The sequence below is a fragment of the Pelodiscus sinensis genome, chromosome 10, assembly GCF_052426305.1.
Source record: "Pelodiscus sinensis isolate ZL-2025 chromosome 10, ASM5242630v1, whole genome shotgun sequence".
NCBI classification, from domain to species: Eukaryota; Metazoa; Chordata; order Testudines; family Trionychidae; genus Pelodiscus; species Pelodiscus sinensis.
In genome coordinates, this window is record NC_143061.1 from 19447049 (window position 1) to 19462668 (window position 15620).

Below are 15620 nucleotides of genomic sequence, written 5' to 3' on the forward strand. Positions count from 1 at the left end.
AGTACTTCTTTTTGAATCAAAGAAGCAAAATGAATGCTGGCAGCTGGCATATAGTTTTCACTGCACACCCTTGCACTGATTCGGTCCTGTCTTTTCTTGTCTTGCCTCTCCCTGTACCTTTCAAATTACACACTTTTAATCTATTTATCTGTATCTGTGAGACAAGAGCAATGCTGATCCAATCAGAGTTTTGTACAGAAAGGATTCAGACAGCACTTTCATCTAGTCCTCATAGAGCTTCCACCATGAAGGATGCATGCTTCAATCTGATCTGCATAAATAACCCCATAATTATTTTAGGTACTTATATTGACCTCTTTATCAAAGTATCCAAGTACCTTCCAGTCTTTTACATACTACGTCTATGCTGGCAGTTTCTTGAGCAAGAACTCTTTTGCGGAAGATGTGCTTTTGCGCAAGAGCATCTATGCCAGTGTAGATGCTCTCTTGCACAAGAAAGCTCTGATGGCCATTTTAACCATAGGGCTTTCTTGTGCAAGAAATTCATGTTTGCCTGTCTACACTGGCCTCTTCTGTAAGAGCTCTTGCTCAAAAGAGCTTCTTCCTGAGCGGGAGCATCAGAGTTCTGGCACAAGAAGCCCTGATTTTATACATTAGAACAGTTTACTTGCGCAAGAACACGCAGCCAGTGTAGACAGGCAGCAAGTTTTTGTGCAAGAGCAGCCGCTTTTACACGAGATTGCACCAGTGTAGACACAGCCATTCATTCTCACAACAGCCTATAGTAACCTAAAACAGCTAAATTGGAGCCTAGGATCAGAGCAGAGTATTGGAGAATGACAGAAAAGGAAGGTGCTCCACTGGGGAGAATTTGGGCATAGGCTGGGGCTGCATCCCTTTAAAGACTTGAAGCTTTGGTTCCCCAAAAAGCAAAGAAAAAGACTTTAAATGCACTAGGGAAACACAGTGCCCTCAGAACTTACGGATTCTGGACCTAAAAGCAAAATGTGTGTAAATTCTGGTAAAACAATATAGATACATCTTTATTTCAAGGATTGCCCTGCTCTCTAGCTCCTTCTTCTTCCTTGCTACTCCTCTTCTTTGAGAATGAGGTCATTCTTCTGACAGACCGATGATACTTGGTGGGAGCATCTTCTGCTTATGGTATTTTGTCATGGTGATACCTTGTGTCAATCTGTACCACAAATCTACTGTAAGAAGGATGAGATGAAAGCAGACTGTTTCTATTTTAAAAAATAGTTTGTTGTTCACCTACAGCTGGTGTGCCTTTATTTACTTCATTTGCAATCTGAGCAAGAATTGTCTAGCTTTTACTTTTTCTAATTTGCATTGATATGACTTGCATCAATATGACTACTTCTGCTTTATTCTTAGTTATTTGCAGGTTAGATTTCCCCAAGTTTTTAATGGCACCTTTTCTGTTCCTGAGTACATGGCAAGGTACACAATGAAGTAGTGTTTTAGAAGATTAGAAGTTGATTATATCCATTGGCTGTTCATATCTGAATGATCTACATAGAGATAACTATTTGCTCAAGGCAGCTCACAGCTATGGAAAATGCAACCTAATTGATAGCGATGTAATTGCAATTATTATTTTTATATATAAAAAATGTGAATTACTTTTGTTTTTCTTTCTTGGAGGCAAAGATCACATTAGAGACCAACATATATTCTTTCTGAAAACAGCATCATGTTTCTGGATAGTCTTTCTTGATCCCGTAATAGGGACATGTTTCCTAACTATATGCAGTAGATGCTCATTAGTAGTAACATATCTATTCCCTCTTGCTATGTTCATCCTAAATGGCTGTTGCTGTTATGGAGAGTGTCGACAATTCACAGCAGGGAAAGATGTTCCCAGGGAAAATGTGGCTTGTAAGTGGTGGTTACTCTTACAAGGAGCCTAAGATTTTCAGGTTAGTTTTTCCCAAGTTTTTAATCACACCTTTTCTGTTCCTGAGTAGACTGCATGGTACTCACTGCAAACAAGTATCTCTTGTATATTCTTTTTTAAAAAGCCGGATGTAAGGACCATCTACTAAAATCGCCTGCTGTTAATTTGCATTAATTTGCACTAATTTTAGAAGAAAACAATTATTACTGTTAAATGTGAACCATGAGGTAACACACTTGAAACATTGTTTATTCTTTAAACATCTAAGTGCAAAGACTGAGTTTTGGAAAAAGAAGAGTGTTGTGACTTATTACTCATGATAACAGGAGAGCAGTCAGTACTGATGGTGAAGTTGAGTAAGTGGCTATCTCTCCCAGCATAGTTATGTTTACTGGTAAGCAGCACAAAAGGAAATGTGAATAGCTGCCAAACTGGAATCTCATGCTAAAGGAAACTAGCAAACAGAATGCTGACTAAATAGCACATTCATTGTATAATTGAATCTTTGTGCTAGCTCGCTATAAAAATATAGAGATGATTGTGTTATCAAGGGAGATGGAAATTAAACATTTAATAGGAGAATGATAGTGAAGGCCAACAGATGAGTCTGTTAAGGTTTGGCATTCCTGGAGCACTGAAATGAATTATTTGATGGGAGATGACTGTTTGGTTTTGTTAATATTCAAATAAACAATAAAGTATCCATTTCTTCGCTTAAAAGTAGAGATGATTCAAAAGAGAATTCTTTATCCTGAGACCCTCATTCCCTCTACCCCAAACTCTGACAATAACATCAGCAAAAGCAAAGTTAGCCTGCGCCATTTTGACTACAATAGCAATAAGTTAAAAACTAACCCTTTTATCCACACATCATTCCCTTCCCATACAAATGAGCTATGATGCAATCCTACCTGTCTTTTTGCTCTATCCTGTAAATTTGCAAAAGAAAAGCCAGCTGACAAAGCCTGAAAAACCAAAGACCATCTTCATTGGCTAACCTGTATTCAAAACTGGCAGTTGTTAGATGTGCCTCAACCAAGCCAAGAAGAATAACGAATAATAAAAAAGAGGATAACTACTAACTCTGCATCTGCAGCTCTGCCTCAATTCATGTCTATTGTGTTTTTCTTTCTGTCTTTTTTTCTTCCTTCCTTCAACAAGACCTCCAGGTCTTCTCTTGTGCTTCTCTGGAGGCCTGGAAAATTCACCACAGACTTTGTGCCTTGTAGCTTCTCTCCCCTTTTCAAGTCCTCTTTCAGTTACTTTTCCAGCATCGAATCACTCAAAATTCAAGGGGAAACTGGGAGAATTGAGATTCATGGTTTGTTAAAGTTAGTTTTCATTATGCTGGCATCTTTAAAGCCTGCGTAAGCATGAAGCAAAGGATGGCTCCCAGGATAAGGGGACTTTCTGGCAATATAAGGCCACTCCATTATACCACTTTCTACCAGCCTCCAACTCTGGAGCAATATTTGAAAGAAAGGTGCTCTTTACTGGCAACTTATAACTGCCACAATGGCTCTTGGTTTCAAAAGCACCTCGGCATAAAATAGCACCATGTTGAGGATTCTCATGTTTAGTGGTATGCACAATCCCCCAGACCTTGAGTGCACCATACCTTTCTTTTTTGAGGGGTGGGGAATAAAGACGTCTTAATGCCCCTCTTTCCCATGATGAATAGGTTGGATGCCACTCAGAATCTTGCCCCTTCTGAGTAGTGGGTGGAGATCTAAGAGTAAAACTTAGATCTTTCTGTAGACGTTGCACCATTTATGCAATGGTGCTTTTCTCCATTTAGACACAAGGAACTGGACTCCAATTTCTGACCCTTGTCAGACAGTTCACAAAACAGACATCACATGGTGATAGCTCTGTGACTACCAATCTGGGGCGGTTTCAAAATCACATTCTTGGGTTCAGAGGTACTATAGAGTTCTACAATTTTCCCTGTACCGACCGGCTTATTCCTCCTACAAAGGATGTTCCAAATAATTTATAATGGAACTGTGGACCATTCAAAGATCATAGAACATGACATAGATGCTGCTTTCTTTTTTTCTAAGATGTGAGGCGCCCATATCTGCATGTTACATTTAAAATGATCTCTCCCACTTCCCTCCTCCCAAAAAAAGAATATAAAAAACCTAATAGAAAATACTTTGATGCTTTGCTGTTTTGCACTGAAGCCTCTATCCCAAAGAGAAGCACAAAGTGTAGTGATCTCTCTTTGGTCTCGTGTTTAATTTTTATTTCAGATGCTCTATTTCAGGAAAACAAAAGTGTTTTTGTAGGAAGAAATCAAAACTGGGAACATTGTGCTTCCTATGTAAAATAAGCCATGAAAACAAACTCCCTAGGAGAGAACGGCCCTCATTCAGAGTTCTTGATTAAAACCATTCAGATCACTGTAAGTTTTGTTATTTTCATAGTCGGTACTTTCTGGCACCATTGGACCTAACAGAAAAAGTTAGCATTCATTCCATGTATATATGCTGATTGGAGCCTGACTTTCACTGTCCATGAATGACATTGTTCTCTGCATTTGCTAGAAATCAAATAACAAAAGGGGATGGATGTTTGGTTTTTTTAGAGCAGTTTCCCAATTTCAATAAATATACCAAATATTTTCACATGATTGTGTACAAAACTTTTCTGCTGGCTCAGAGAACTTGGTCCAGATGTTCAAAAGCTTAGTTCTTTCTTTGGGCCTATGCGTCCTGTCAGACGGTCTAAGTGTGCTAAAGCACTTGAAAGAGTAGCTCCAGGATTTGCTAAACCCCAAAGAGCTGCTGAGTATTTAGGCCACTTCCAGAAGGTCTTTATTAAAGCACTTGCCTCTGCTGGATCCACATATGCCATTCTGCCCCTTATCTCTGCCTGTAACACTATCAAGAGTTTGGTCTAGCTGTGTGCCCTCAGTGCCTTTTGAACCCAAAGGGAAACTGAAGGTTCTCAGCATTCTGGATCAGGCCCTAAGGAGGAACAAATGACCACACAATAGAAGGGTGACTTGAAAAAAAAAGACTCTTTATCTTCACATATACTTGTTTTTCCATTTAATATGGACATAACTCAAAACACCAGTTTTACATTGAAGCCCCGATAATTACTCTGCTTACGTGCCACCATACTGTAAAAGTCCAAGGAAATTATATGATACCTCACTTTCATCTGTGTTTAGCAATCTGTTTTCTTTACATATGTTCACTTTGCAAATGCAAGCAACATTTTGTAGGTCTTAACATCAATTATCATGGCAGAGAATAGGAATGAATCACCCCACCGGGGGAGAAGAGCTTTGCCCTTGATCTTGAAGCTTTCAATGTGAACAAGTGTCTTACATTGTAAACATGATAATGAAGACAAAAAACAAACACTTGTTTGGCAGTGAGTGCTTGCTTGTCTTTTAATCTCTGGTGAATGCACTTAAATTTGGAGCATATTGTGAAGATAATGAATTTGTCCATGTTGAATACAGATCATCTAAATGTAAAATCCTTGTTTATAAATTGTTTTAGTAAATAGGCAACAAAACAGCGCTGCATTTATCTAGTCTTGTTGTTATGCTGGTATGAGGTCTGGTAATACACAAAAAGAGTTTTGAATCTAACCATAGTAAAGCAAACTGTGATGAAAATGTGCAGGTCTACATTAATCATTTAAGTATGTAACTTCCACTGGCCTTTTGGGAACCTCTGCAAAGACTATGATAAATCTATTAATGTCTGCTGAACATTTGCCTCAGATTAAGACAAGAGTGGTTTTAAATGTGGCACTTACAGAGATTCACTGGCTAATTCCTCTCACATTATGTAGGATATATAAAATTAATATAATTGACAATATTGTTTCTTATCGTAAATCCCTAAGACTAGGCATAATGCTCAGAAGCCTACCATAATGCAATATTAGAACATGACTACCTGCAAAAAGTGGTTTTTGCAACATTCATTTGAAAATATGAATAAATACCCTCTAGTGTAAAGTCCATTCTAGCATGTATATGGCTGCTGCTTTGCTTAACCCCACTCCCACCCCACCACCAGCATGACTAAACTACTGCATCCTAATAAGACTGCAAAGCTGCAGTGATGAAGCATGATCCATCAAAGTTCACAAGAGTAGATTTACATTGTGGGTGGTATTATCCAAAGCACACAGCATTGACCTAAATCTGCTTCCACTGAAATCAATGGGGATTTTCCTGCAGAGTAGAATGGGAAAAAACCCAGGCCAGCGCTGAACACCTTTTGAAATGCACTCTACCAGACACCACCCTCTTCAGTCAGGATATTTACATAGATAGTAGGTATATACATAGTTGCAATTCCTCCCTTAGAAGTAGACAGCAGAGGAGGGAGTTTATCTTCTGTCCTTGGTGGCATTCGGTTGAAGAAGTAAAGAGAATCTTGAAGTGGGCCAAAGAGAAGGCCAACTCACTAGCAGACAGCTGTGTGGAATAAATTGAGTTGAGAATCCAAACTAAAGGCAAGACTAGAATCAGCATTTTGTGGGAAATGGGGTGCTGGGGATGACCCAGGATAGATAAAAAGTTCAGGTGTGAGGGAGGGGGCAGCAGTTGCTTTTGCTGTGGTTTTTGTTTCACTTCTGAGTTTCAGTGAAAGGGTCCAAGGAGAAGCCTGGGGAACCAGATGAGTGGACTAGAAGAGGAGTCCTGAAGAGGCAGAAGCTGTTAGACTGAAGACTAGCATTATGTGGGATGCTGTCCCTTTGGGATGCTAACAGCTCGAAATGGTAGAGACTTTAGGGATCTGGATGGAGTTTTGAGAACAGGCAGAGAAGTCTCAGATCAGGGTGACTGTTAGCAGGGGGCAGTAAGAAGGAAATCTTGCTTTACTGAACCCACAAGGGGGTTCACCAGTAGGGAGTCTACCCTTATACCATATTACTACAGTGATTCTTTGGGCTTCTTTTCTGTTTATGCCACATTATTTTAAGTGATACCAACAAAGATTTCAAAAACATAGGAAAAACAAAAGAGATATTTCATTGTAAACGTATATTCATACATTACATTTGACATATTGGCTTCAAACGAATACCTGAAATGGCAAGTTCCTATTTACTGAATTTAAGCTTGGGTAAACTGGCCATATTGAAAACTTTGAGTGAGTAGTCTCTGTTGTAATACCCACCACACAACTGTAATTAAGAGCCAGCTAACATGTCCATTAAATAACTCTTTATTTTCAGGGATTTATAACTCAGCTGTGAAACTTCTTTAATTGGATGCAATTAAAAGTTGGTTAACAATTTCTATCTAATTAGTGCTGACTTTCAGAAATAAAAGAAACTATAACTGATGTTTATTATAAGCACATTTTGGGGGGAAATGGTTATTTGGCCTTTTCAACTACAGAATTAATAATTCTGCCCAATTTGAATCTCAGAATGTGCAAAATGACAGAAAACCTGCCATAAACCAATTAATTATGGATCTATTGTTGCCTGAGAATAGGTTGAGATGGTGAGTAGTAAAGTTTTTTTTAAAATTCATCTTCTGTTTCTCAATTTATCTCTTCTACTAGGGGTAAATGGCAGAAGAGGAGGGGACGTGGGTGACTGGTGTGTGTGTGTATTGAACTACTTTGAGCAGCAGCAACAAAAGCCAGTTTAAACACAAACTAGAAGCTGTGAAGAAGATGGAAACTGCTCTAGTTATTTCTAGTCTTGCTGAAATTACCAACCATCTGGAAGGGCTGGCTCCATGTTCTCAAAAGGGGCAGGGCCTCAGGTTAATAGGGTAGGCTGGGTCTGCAAGCACACCAAGTGCCCCTCGCCCAGCCTTCACAGCTGCCCAGAGCATGGTGTCCCCCCCCCCCAGCCCTTGCAACCACTTGTGCTGGTGGTGTCGTAATCTGTAAATAATTTAAAGGCCCCAGGGCTCTGGGTGCCACCACTGCCACAGTGGCAGATGGGCCTTTACAATTGCTGGGTCCTGGAGCAATTGCTCCATTTGTCCCTCGCCCTCTCTCTCCTGCCGTCAGCCGACCTGGGCAGGGAATTCTGAATTTCTGGTATGGAATGCAACAGTGTGGGGGTGGGAAGACTGAGCTGTTGAAGGGTTAGTGTTAGTAGCAGGATCATTGCTTTGATTAGAGCTGTAGCTGTGTTTTAGGGAATATGAGGAGAAGGATAGAAAATTCTCAAGCAAGTCAGAATAAGTCAGAAGACGTAAGGTTTGTCTTATCAGAGCTATTTGTATTTGCCTTCTGCAAAGGCCTTATCACTGCTCAATTCCCCAACCTGGCACTTCGAGTATGGATATGGAGGCCGGCTAGCAGAATAAACTCTGTAAGAACCTGTCTTTGTAATTCCCAGAGACAAACTTGTCCGGTCTGTTTCCCTGAGACCCAAAAGAAAGACAATCAGTTTGCTGCCACCATCAAGTGTAAATAAAAATATAAAATAAGCCCTTTTCCAGGAAGAGATCATTTGAACCCCACTCCCTGAGGCAAATCTCTCCTCCCTGTCCCAACCTCCGTTTTTCTTGGAGTTGGGAAAACAGAGGTAATCTGCAGAGAACAATGGGGCTCTCCTGGGTAATGCAGGCACGTAAGTTTAAAGACACACACACACACACACACACACACATCAACCAACACTGGTTAACCAAAACCAAAAGAAAACACTTTTATTATTAAAACGAGATGATTGTTGCAAGCATAGTAAATGACTGGGTGTTAAAAGCCATGGATTGAAATAGACTCAGGGAGAATCCCTAGGCTGTAATCCTTAGTTACAAAAGAGAAAAACAATTAACCAACTCAGACATGATTTCCAAACCAGGAAAACAATAAAACCTGATGGACTATCTAAACTTTTCCCTATGTACACATGTCAAGGAATCTGTTCCTGGGAGAGCCCATTTCTCCTGCTACCTGGAAAAAAAATGTTCTGATCTAAAACAAAGGAAGAGAGATATTCGTATCTGCATTTCATTGGCTGAATGCCCAAAGCCCCCTCCCTCAGGTGCATCTCCAGAGTTGCTTAATCCTTTCCTCAATCTCTAGGTAAGTCAGACTCTCCTTAGCAGCTCCTGTTCATGACAGGCCTAAATACTTTCTTCAACCTTATCATTACCTAGATAGTATGGGCCTTCTAATGTGAAACAAGATTATGATACATTTTGATCCTGGTGTGTGTTAAAACATCTTATGTCCCAAAATTGGAATACTGTACAGAATTAAAAACAGAGAGGGCCAAATCCTGCTCTTTTACACCAATGTAAATCCAGAACAGCTCCATTGACTTTGGTGGCATTAATCTGGATCTTAAATGGAGTAACTATGAAAGGCATCTTCCCAATTGTTCATAATCTGTACAAATATAAATTTATTAATTGATTTTGTGATTTGGATATTGGCGTATTGCTTACAATTGTGCATGTTTAGCTCTTCCTTGCAGGCCATTTTGAGTTTGCAGCAACCAAAAGTCATTCTGTTTATTGACTGAGAGGGATAACTTGATAATACTATATTGCCCATGGAATTAAGGAAGGAAGATTCCCCATTTATCGTTGATGTCAGGAGGAAGAGAACCCCTTCCTATGCATTCCTTTCCCCTTCTGGGAGGAAGGAATCAGAATAGGACAACTTTAGACACATCTCTTTTGTGGTCTGGTTCTACTGGACTGCTATTGGTCCTCATCCCTACTCCCAGGAGGGTGCATTGTTTATGTAGGACCTATGGGAGAGCACTCAGGTTGGCTCTGTGTTTTCTTTCCACTTGCTTCCCCTATATATTTAATTTATGTTGCTTGTCCAAAGTCACCCATTTTGTGGAATGTGTGCTGAGGCCCCTTGAGTGCTTTGGTATCTTCTGGTTTCCTGTTCGCACTGGGGAAACACAGAGTTTTCTTTGCATATTGGAGATTTGATGTGGGGCTTTATTGTTATATTGATACATTTATGAGTATTTAAAAGGAAATAGTTGCAGTAGCAGAGGCCTGTGTGTCACCAAACCCTAGTATGGAAGAAATGTCTGTTGGGCCCTCATGCAGGGCATGATGTTGACTTCAAGACTTGGTACAGACCGAAGCACATTTCATTGTCATCCTAATCTCTTCCACAAGGTGTAGCCAGACAGCTCCCCCATCTCAAACAATCTTGCTTGCCCTCTAAGATGTCTGTATACAAGGCAGAGAAGGAACAATAAGAAAATCAGCATAGCCATTAAGCTTTGATCTGCTTTGATGCGAGACCAGAATATGCGAGTTTCTCTGACTCTGAGTAACGATTAAGGAAATAAACTGAGCTCGAGGCTGCAAGAAGTGCCCGGCTGGCACCCATGTTGATTCGAACACACACAGTCCCTGGGAGAGGAATTTCCCACTGAGAAAAAGAATGTCCAGTACTTCCAATTTAATCCTCTCAACTCTCTTACAAGTGTAAATTAAGTTCACAACTTCCTTGTAAGAACTGGTCTCACAAAAGACAGACCAGCACCATTTGGCATGACAGACAAGAAAGAGAAATACGTGACCCAATGGGTATAAAAGATGGGTCCAGCAGTCCAGCACACACTCACTTTGAGTGTCAATCTACCATTTACCTGCTGGTCGGGTTAGGTGTTTGACCTCCCGAGGTTCCACGGGGACGCCCACCTCGTATTTACGTCTTTCCGAGGAATTGAGGGACCGATCCTGGCCTGACACGCTGGGACCAAGTGATGCAGAAAGGGGTAAAAATTGTACCTGTATGTGTCCTTTTGTTTTAGTGCATGCATAGAATAGAGCTCTTTAAAGATTAAGCTGTCATTTGGTACCATTATTTTCTATCTTTATTTTCTTTGTAACCATTTTTTTTAAGATCTCTCTCTCTCTCTCTCTCTCTCTCTCTCTCTCTCTCTCTCTATATATATATATATAGAATTTGCCAGCAGTTAAGAAATCGAACAATAGCCATTGCAACCATATGATTTATAAGCTTCCTCAATAAACCTGTAACTGTTTAAGCTTTAACCTGACTCCTTCAGTTGCTGTAATAGAACCAAGCACAATTTAAAAGAACTTCAGCCGGTCATAAAGGGACAGTTATAGGAAGAGCTTGGGCATTTGGATCTGTGTCACTCCCAGGTGACAGGGTCCACTGGGGCACTTCTCAGCCTTTCCTGGGCTGCCCGCTGCGAAGGAACGCCCCCCCCCCCGTGTTCTAGGAGCTAAAATCTGAAGTGTAATAAGCTCTTCCTTCACACTGGGGCGTCTGTTAGCCTGTTTGGCTACCCTCTGCGATGGGACCTCGGTCCTAGCAGTAAAGTCACGGACGTTAAACTCTCAGGGCTCCTTTCAGCCTTCTGGGCTGCCCACTGCGACGAGACTTCGTGTCTTAGCAGCTAAAGACTTAGGAGACACACCGACACAGACTGCCCTGACCGTCGGCTGACACAAGGTAAGAGTGGATTGGGGGCCCTGGCAATTAGCTGAGTCCTTAATATTAGAGAGGAAGTGCTAAAGATATTTCCCCTTGTTGGGTGGCTCTATCTGACAAATGATGTATAACCCCTGGATTGGGAAATTTCTGGGTGTTGACGTGCTTATGCTGCAACACTTTTATAGTTATTGCTGCTTATTTAAGCAATTAAAGTTGTGGCTGGCCTTCAAACAATACTTAATGTGCGCTCTCTTTTCATTTCTGGCAGCATCCATATCAAATAAAGCAGCCCAGCACTGCTGCATGATATTGCCAGGATGAGATTTTGAGCAAAATTTGCAGCCAGTAGGTTTCCATTCAGTGACCTTAAAACTACTTAAAACAGCAGTTTTTCTCATTACAGAATTTAGTGTGCTCTGCTTCGAGGGAAGAATATAACATCCATCGAGCAGAGTGCTATAAAAGGCAGCTCACAAGTATACTCATGATAATATAGAGAATTCTCCCTTTTATTTTCCTGCCACAAAAATAAAGGACAAACCTTAAATCTAACAGAACTGTAATGTAAAATTGAAGAACTGTCATTTTTATTTTGGCTGACTTCTCGGTGGAAATTCTAAGATGTGAAGCAATCCAAACCCTGTATGTATGAAGTACACAGCAGTCAGAAGATTCCCTTTATATCTATTACAGCCACTGAAGAAAGATGCAGCCTAGTTCCTTTTAGTGGCTTTCGCTGTAATATAATTTACCTTATGTATGTATGGTGCAATGTGACCTTCAGAAGGTCATTAGAGCTTCAGGAATTGTAACATGAAAGGAGAAATAATGACTCTCTACAGGAAGAAGTATTGCTTTTAAATTATTTTTAACTTCATCAATGACAAGTGAAGAGAGAGAAGAGAAAAGAACTAACTTTATTTAAAATTATTCTCTCCTCCCTCCCACAAGCACTATTAAAGCAGTTTTGTGTGTATTTGGGACGGGAAGTTATGGTAGTCAAACTATTTTTTGAGTCATGCCAGGATGTTTTATTCCATGTGTTGCATGACAGTTCTCACCAAATAATCCACTTTTTTAGTCAATATATTTAACACCTGTTACTGGATAGCTACCCTGTTATCCTGTCATATTTACTATAAGGTTATTTTTTAATTTTTTAATTTTTTAATTTTTTTTTTTTTGGACAGCTTGAGAGAACTGGGGGAAGAACAGTGTGGAGTGGGGATAGAGGAAAAAAGATTTGGAATCATCAGGGACTGGTGGTCCTGCTTTGGGCAGGGGGCTGGACTTGATGACCTCCTGAGGCCTCTTCCAGCTCTGTGATTCTATGATCCAAACAGGTAAAACTGGCACTGCTGAGAAATGAGGTCCAGAAAAGATCTTGTGATTGATCCTAACATTGAATTTTTGAGATTCAAATGTTGGATTTTCTGCCACTTTGATCATTTTTTCTCAAAACTCACCCAACGTGTATACATACTTGTTAGGTATTATCTCGGGTATTAAGTTTCTACTGTAATTTGATTATGTAAATATCTTGGATTATACTTGAAACATCAGAATCCAGAGGTTCACTGAACTGGGGAAGCTGTTGAGTCAATATCCACATAAAAATGAATCCATGAGTGACTTCATGTATTAACATTTCTTTGCATATAATGACTTCTTCCCCTTGTCAAATATCTGATGATGGGGAATCCAGCCATACAGCAACTTCCCTTTATTTTTTCTCCACTTTGGCTAGCCCAAGCTAACATCAGACAAAACAGGAAGGTGTTTTGGTGTTTCCTTCCTTTTGATTGCTTATCTGAGCTTGTGATAACTGCTTCAGTTTACCAGAATCCATAAAGTTGGGGTTCTACAGGATCAAAAATCATCTTTGTCTTTTTAAAATAATTATTCAGTTTAAACAATATTGATGCTTGAAAAAGGACCTAATTTTCTTGCTCGGGCCATCTGGATTACAGGTAGCAGTTTGGGAGGATGGGGTAAGGCAACCCCCGTGGGGCTGCCACATCTTTCTCATGTATGTGTGCTGAGAGTATGCAATCAGGGCACCAAGTAGGTGGAGCACAGCTTACCAGCATCTGGGGCTGTGCCCAACACAGAGTACTTCCTCCAGCCAAGCAGGGTTGGGGGAACCTAGGATGTGCTTGTCAGTCACATATGCCTTCTGATTGACTCCAGTGCAGCAACAAGCTACCCCTGGCTTGGAGTTCAGAGCAAACTGGTAACTGATCACTCACATAGTAAAATCATCCTTGTAAAAGAAGTCAATATTTCTCTTTCATTATCAGTTACCTTAAAACTATTTTCAATTTTTTCTTTCATTTGAGCCAAGGAGAAATGACTTTGTATCTGGACAATACATTAGCATGTTAAATAAAAACAAACCATCTGTTTGCTGTGGTTATGTCTACACTACAAGTTTTTTGAGGCAGAGAGTAGGCTAACGATGGACTTCTTACCATCTTGATGTCATTAGCATATTTTCTGCCAATGCTTTTTGCGCAAGGGGTTTTTACACAAAAAGAAGCAGTGTAGCCACTTCTGTTTTGTGCAAAAAAGCCCTTTTGCACAAGATCCTTATGTCTTTTAGACTTATTTTCTGCCAATGCTCCCTAACTTCAGTACCGGGCAAATTAGTCAAAACAATAGTAAAGAATAAAATTGAGAGGCATGTATAAGAACATAATTTGTTGGACAAAAGTCAACATGGTTTCTGTAAAGTGAAATCATGTCTTATTAATCTATTAGAGTTCTTTGAAGGGGTTAACAAACATGCAGACAAGGGGGATCCAGTAGATATAGTATACTTATATTTTCAGAAAGCCTTTGACAAAGTCCCTCACCAAAGGCTCTTGTGTAAATTACATGGCCATGGGAGAAGAGGGAAGGTCCTTTCTTGGATTGAGAACTGGTTAAAAGACAGGAAACAAAGGGTAGGAATAAATGGTAAATTTTCAGAATGGAGAGGGGCAACTAGTGGTGTCCCCCACGGGTCAGTCCTGGGACCAATCCTTTTCAACTTATTGATAAATGATCTGGAGAAAAGGGTAAGCAGTGAGGTGGTAAAGTTGATGATACCAAACTGTTTAGGATAGTCAAGACAGACGCAGATTGTGAGGGACTCCAACAAGATCTCACCAAATTGAGCGACTAGGCAACAAAATGGCAAATGAAATTTCACGTGGATAAGTGTAAAGTAATGCACATCGGGAAAAATAACCCCAACTATACGTACAGTATGATGGGGGCTAGTTTGGATATGACAAATCAGGAAAGAGATCTTGGAGTTATCGTGGATAGTTCTCTGAAAACTTCCACACAGTGTGCAGCAGTGGTCAAAAAGGCAAACAGGATGCTAAGAATTATTAAGAAAGGGATAGAAAATAAGACACAGAATATCTTACTGCCCCTGTATAAAACTATGGCATGCCCACATCTTGAATACTGTGTACAGATGTGGTCTCCTCACCTCAAAAAAGATATTTTGGCCTTGGAAAGGGTTCAGAAAAGGGCAACTAAAATGATTAGGGGTTTGGAATGGGTCCCATATGAAGAGAGGTTAAAGCGACTGGGACTTTTCAGTTTAGAAAAGAAGAGACTGAGGGGGGATATGATAGAGGTCTATAAAATCATGATGTGGAGAAGGCGGATAAAGAAAAGTTATTTATTAGTTCCCATAATAGAAGAACTAGAGGACACCAAATGAAATTAATGGGTAGCAGGTTTAAAACTAATAAAAGAAAGTTCTTCTTCACACAGCGTGTAGTCAACCTGTGGAACTCCTTGCCAGAGGAGGCTGTGAATGCTAGGACTATAACAGAGTTTAAAGAAAAGCTAGATAATTTCATGGAGGTTAGGTCCATAAAAGGCTATTAGCAAGGGGATAGAAATGGTGTCCCTGGCCTCTGTTTGTCAGAGGCTGGAGAAGGATGGCAGGAGACAAATCACTTGATCATTGTCTTCGGTCCACCCTTTCTGGGGCACCTGGTACTGGCCACTGTCGGCCAACAGGCTACTGGGCTAGATGGACCTTTGGTCTGACCCAGTACGGCCGTTCTTATGTTCTTAAATATGATAATGACATCGTGATTCACGCTAATGAGTCAGTCATTAGCATATTCTCTGCTGCAAAAAATAGGTAGTGTAGCCTCAGTTATTTCCTTTCTTTTGGTGTTTCCTTCATTTGTCAGCTTAACACTTAAATGACAATAGAAAAAAAATCCAATAACAAAGCACTAATAAATCTGTTGGCAGATAAATTGAAGACCATACAGCAAAGGTAGCTTTATGAATTCCAGGGCTCTTGGCTCATCTTATTTTATCCTCTCTCCTTATTG